Source organism: Galeopterus variegatus, unplaced genomic scaffold (assembly GCF_000696425.1).
Source record: "Galeopterus variegatus unplaced genomic scaffold, G_variegatus-3.0.2 Scaffold12574, whole genome shotgun sequence".
Classification (NCBI taxonomy): domain Eukaryota; kingdom Metazoa; phylum Chordata; class Mammalia; order Dermoptera; family Cynocephalidae; genus Galeopterus; species Galeopterus variegatus.
In genome coordinates, this window is record NW_007738685.1 from 17054 (window position 1) to 23074 (window position 6021).

Genomic DNA, 6021 nt, shown 5'->3' on the forward strand with positions numbered 1-6021 from the left:
TGGTGCTCATGCTGTTGTAGACAAAGGTGCTGCTCAGAAGCACAGCCAGGGCAAAGATCCATGAGTCATTCTTAGGGTCACCCTAAAAAGCACATTAGGGCAAGGGAACAAAGGTGCTGCTCAGAAGCACAGCCAGGGCAAAGATTCACGAGTCATTCTTAGGGTCACCCTAAAAAGCACATTAGGGCAAGGGGCTTAGGCATCTACTGTTCATTCTTTCATTCATTTGGTTGTTCATTTTCTATTTCAGTTGTACCATAGCTGAATAGTAGGGTAAACAACAGAAATTTTGAAGACAGCGTAAATTCAAAACTCATTTTTTATATTTACATTGACTCCTCTTGGGGCCTCAGTTCTTTTAGCTATTAACAGAAATGAATGACATTGTCAATGCATGTAAAATATTTAATAAAGTGCCTAGAATATTGTAGGTGTTCAGTAATAAGTGGGGAGTTATTCCATTGCAAATTTTTTTCTCAGTCATGGTTATATTAAGGACAAAAATGCTATTCAATTAAGTTTGACAACTCTTCCTTGGTCGTCTGACAAAATGCCAAACCCTACATTTGGTTTTGTGAATAAAAAGTTTCATATGTCAGTCCCTGCCATCAAGAAGATGACTTTCTGGAGGGCAGATAAATATGTCAATGTATAAATGCAACAAAAATGATAATCTCTGCCAGTAATGAAACCCAAGTTATAAAGTAGAAAAGAAGGCATAAATGTGAATAATTACTTTGTGAATTCAGACCAGGAAGTGCTTATATTTGACAGGGATACGATGACAGTCAGTTGAAAATGGCTGAGCTTTAAAGAGTTGATAGAATGTGCACTTGTGGAGATGAAGGCATCGAGCAGGTGGAAGGACCAACCAAAGCAAAGTCAGAATTGTCAGAGCAGGGTCATTTAAAGGTATTATAGAGCTATTTTATCAGACTGAAGCAGTGATATGTGTGCTGGAGGGGAGGAGGAGGCTGGAAATGAGAATCATGGCAGGATATGAAAGGCTTTGAAATTAATTTAGACACCACCCAGATCACTCTGCAAGTTCTGAAGTCAGCTAGTATTTCTGATGCCATCAATTTATATTTTGGTATGTTTGGGTCTCTTGAAAAATGTAATTAGATTAAAAAGAAGGTTTATGCAAACTTCAATCTATTATAAATAAATAGTCCATCTTGGTTTTATACTCAGATGATATTCGAGACCTGTAAAATTTTAAATTCAGAATTTCTAAGTCGTGCTTCCCTCCAACCCCCCATCTTTTACAGTAATGGAAGTCAAAGATCTGCTGCTGCTACTTTCAATTTAGGCTTAGACTAATATAAACAGGGAGAAAATATAGATTTCACCTGATACTGTAACAAGAAAAATAACTAAAATTTTCAAATTTACAATATTCTTGGTAAGTTTAGATCTTGCTTTTAAAGAAGTCAGTGAAGAATTCATCTCCAAAGCTCAGATACTTGGACCAAAACTATAATGTTGAAATTGAAGCTTTTCTAAAGACTACTGATAGATTCCTTCATGGAAACCCTATTTTCACGGTCCCCACCTCCAACTGCATCCACTCCGTACAACTTAACGAGCAGATCCTGTTGATTCCATGGATTACAGTTTCCTCCAGGAAGCTTTCCCTAACTCAAATGACTGGATTAAGTTTCCACTTTTTGCACCTGCGGTACCCTGTACTGATCACACTCCACATTTCCTGTGACCAAAACTATATTCTCAGCCTTTATCCTGTTTACTTTTATATCTCTAGAACTAAGCCCTGAGCCCTGGTATTCAGCTGTTCAATTATGTAATAAATTATATCATTCATCCCATTCTAAAAATAAGATCTATTCCTAAGTATACCAAAGGATTTGAGCTTACTAAACAGAATTTGGTAAGCTTGAGGAAAGAGAATTTAGCCTCACTATTCATAATTGAATTTGCAGTTTACAGGAATATGTCACAGAAGTTGAATGAGGTAGCAAACTAAAGGTAAGTGGACAATCAAAAGCAGATTCTCTGTCTTTCATTTTCCACATTGCCCAGGCTCTCAGTGTCCAGAAGGACCAGTGTGTGGCTGGGCTGGGAGAGGTGAGGCACACACCACATCCAGATGCCCTTGGTTTCAGACTGCACCGTGGAGCCCAGAGGGAAGCCTGCAAGGGAAGAGGAGAAACAACAAACAGTAACAGTTGATAGACCAGGCTGCGAGGAGCTACATTGGTTAAAGTTGCAGGAATGTAAGTGCCTGGAAGGAAGAGTGGTTCCATTTTAGCTTCCATTGCTTCCATTTTAGCAAGGACAACCAATCCAATCTTTATATATATATATGTATTTTAAGGACTTTCTCAAGCAACACTTTATGTCCCCTATTCACCTCATTCTTTCGAAGGCTCAAACTATGTCACATTACAGAATTCATGTGGACTCTGCTAACCTATGTATTTTTATCTGAAATGCACTAAAGATCTCCCTTGTCCCCAGATTCTGGTACAGTTCAACCAACAGAAGCATCATCAGGTGACCAGAGGAGGCACGTGCTCCTCCAGCTTCTGCCTTTTGGATCAGCAGGTCGCAGCTCCTTTCGTTCAGCTCCGTCCAACATCTCTGGTCTTTGCCACATTCTGGCACCTACTCTTTGATTGCCTGCTTGGACTACTGGGTGATATGCCTACCCAGTCACTGCTATTGCCACTTTCCGGGTGCTGCTTCGTCTCTTGTTGGTCCCCTCTACCCTGCCTGTGCCCTTGTAAATAGTCCCTCCATTAAATGCACTTCAATCACTCTTTGAGTGGGTCATCTGTGTCCTGTCAGGAACTGGACTGATATTTTAGCTTTCATTGGTTTTTCTCTCCCTCCCCTTCTCCTTATTTTCCTCTTTTGCTTTCTTCTTGCTCTTCAGGCAAATGATGAGTTCTGTGTTCATTGCTTCAGGAAGGTGAAATAACAGAAGAGAAAGCAGAATATTGGTCTTTCTTTCCAAAGGCTTATATCCACAGGGGAGAGGATTTGAGGACTATGCCTGGGAACCAGTAAATAATATATCCTGTCCAACAGCCCAAGATTTTGACCATCTGCCATATGGCAATGTTCCTTCAACTGATAATAGAAGTGGATGTGATAAAATATTTAGGTGATCATGATTCAGCATGGCTCAGGCCATTCAATTCCCACATCCTGTCTGATCTCCATGAAGAGTGTATAAAGCCTCAGATGGTCTGCGTTCCTTCAACTGATAATAGAAGTGGATGTGATAAAATATTTAGGTGATCATGATTCAGCATAGCTCAGGCCATTCAATTCCCACATCCTGTCTGATCTCCATGAAGAGTGTATAAAGCCTCAGATGGTCTGTACTTTTCTACATCATGGTAATATCTGACTGCTTGCTGATTAATAGAGAGTAAACCCAACTCAGTTCTCACAGTTGTAGAAAGGACAAGGTGTTCTTAGAGGTCGTCACTCTCAGTCATCAGAGTACAGAAAAAAGTCAAAGCCCCCAAAGAGAGAAATAATGACCTGGTGCTGCTCATGGGCCTTGACTGGAAGCAAACCTCTTTCTTTCTGTTCTATCTATGATATGGGAGGGTAGTATAGACACAATTAGGGTGTTTTAAAACATTTTAAGGGCTGGGACTTTCTCAGTAGGGCACTAGGAGATCACCTCATTAATACTTGGTGTTACCATGATTAGAAAATAAAAACATTGTTGGAACTTCCTGTCTGTTATCTGTCTCTTAGGGTTCTCAACTCTAATCCTTCAGAAAGTGTCCTATGAGTTTATTTGATCCAGCAAGGAAAGGTATCTTCCTCTGATCAATGGTCAAGAATTCCTCTACAAGAAAGATAAAGATAAAATGCATTACTTAGGAGCCAGTGGAAGATTGGAAAGCAAAAGGGTGAGGGGGGAAAGGAAGAAACGGGGGAGAAACAGAGAGGGGAGAAAGGAGGGGGAGAGAGACACACAGAGACAGAGAGACAGAAAAATGCCTAGAGATCCACCGAGTTTAGTAGACTGGGGTTCAAACCCTAATAGTACCTAGCCACTGAGCCAGAGAGAAAAAATTAGGGGGAAAAATGGCTGCGTAGTCTTTAAAGACAGGAACACTTAATAGGACCATGGGAAGATTGTCCCAAAGTCAATGAAAACCAAAAGAAACAACCTGGTTGAAAGAAGAGAGAGAGAAAGACTTCACAAAACAGGAAATACAATGGCAAATAAGTATGTGAAAAAGTGCTCAAACATATTTACAGTGAGATAAATAACATGCAACTGCACAGTCTAAAAAAGAGCAAAGTTAAAAAATCTTATGTCGCTGAATTTGTGTAGGATGTAAATTCTCAATTGCTATTAAAAGCATGTAAATTGCACATAAAGTTTGAAAAGCTGTTTAATATCTAGAAAGACTGAAGACACAATTACTCATTCATCCAGAAACTCCACTTGCTGGATACATTCCACAATTGAAATTTTTGTTTGCACCAGAATATGAAAACAAGAATATTCGTTACAGCCTTATTCGTTAAAAATAAAAACTGGAATGAATACCAGTGTTCGTTAACAACAAATGGATAAATGAATTGTGGTATCCTCAGACAGTGGCACACTATAAAGTAGTGAAAATAAATAAACTACAGATGCATAGGAGAACTGGAGGAATCATAAACTTCTTGTTGAGCAAAAGAAACAAGGCATCAAAGAATACATGCAATGTAATTGTCTTTATATGAAGTTTAAACGCAGACCAAACTAAGCTGCTTTTAAGAATGCATACATGTTCTGTAGAACCGTTTTTAAAAAGCAAGAGTGGAAGAAGTGTGCCCTGAAAACCAAAATATTGGCCATCTCTAGTGGGAATATGAGATGATGTGATTTGGGCTTTTTTGACTGTTGGTAATGTTTTCTTTCTCTCTCTCTCTCTCTCTCTCTCTCTCTGTGTGTGTGTGTGTGTGTGTGTGTGTTTTCAGAACTACAAGTGAGGTATCACTTTCTCTCATGTAAGTTTTATACCAATTTGCCTGGGCCCTTTTTCCAATGCCGGTTTCTGATGGGTTTAAATATACACATAGGAAATCAGAATTTCACCCCGATAGATGAGAGATACACTTCCAGCTGCTTCATTTCTGTGAGTTAAACTATATTCTGAAATAGGAGTAATGTTTTACTTCTTGATCTGTATAATGACTACACAGTAAAGGTGTTTATATTTATTAACTTTGTGGTACATGTTTGTTTTAGGTACTCTTTTCTATTATAGTTATAGTTCACATATTAGGAAAGACTAAATCAAAAAAGAGAAGGGGTATAATTTATCAAAGATTTGCTATGAAATGGAGCAAAAAAATTGTATGGTGGCCCAATTTAGCATGGTATATACAGGGATCCAACTGTTCATTTTTCTGCCCATCCATTTTAAAAAACAGCATATATTAAACGACATTTGTGCATCATTTGAAATGACCATGTACCTTATGCAAAAGTGGTGAAAAAGAAATGGAACAAAAGCTAGAGCTCAGTTTCCGAGCAGGTGAGTGGATGGTGTGGAGACAACTAGTGAGGCAGATCTCTTGATAGAGTTGGGATAATTCTTTACCACTGAACAAAAGAGTAAGATTTTGTGGACAGATGGGGTTGAGGTTGTAAATCTGNAGCAGGTGAGTGGATGGTGTGGAGACAACTAGTGAGGCAGATCTCTTGATAGAGTTGGGATAATTCTTTACCACTGAACAAAAGAGTAAGATTTTGTGGACAGATGGGGTTGAGGTTGTAAATCTGGTGGTGAGAATTAGAAGTTTTCTTCATTGGAAGGAGTCGTGCTCTTACTTAAGGTGACCCTAGAGTAGGTGTGATCAGTCTACATTATCACTGGTTCCAAGAAAATGGCCCTGGCCCAGGATGACACTCACCATGGTTCTGTCCTCCTAGGCAGAGGTAGGATTTTCCCATACGATACAGCCCTGCAATGGCCACCACCACCACAGGCTGAGAAATCTTGTCAAGAATCTGTGATGCTTTTGGATTCA

General features: G+C 39.3%; 1 pseudogene; it reads right to left on the minus strand.

The window, feature by feature from the left end:
* LOC103581215 overlaps positions 1 to 6019 on the minus strand; it is a 16029-nt pseudogene extending 10010 nt beyond the window's left edge.
* Between the last annotated feature and the right edge of the window lie 2 nt (positions 6020 to 6021).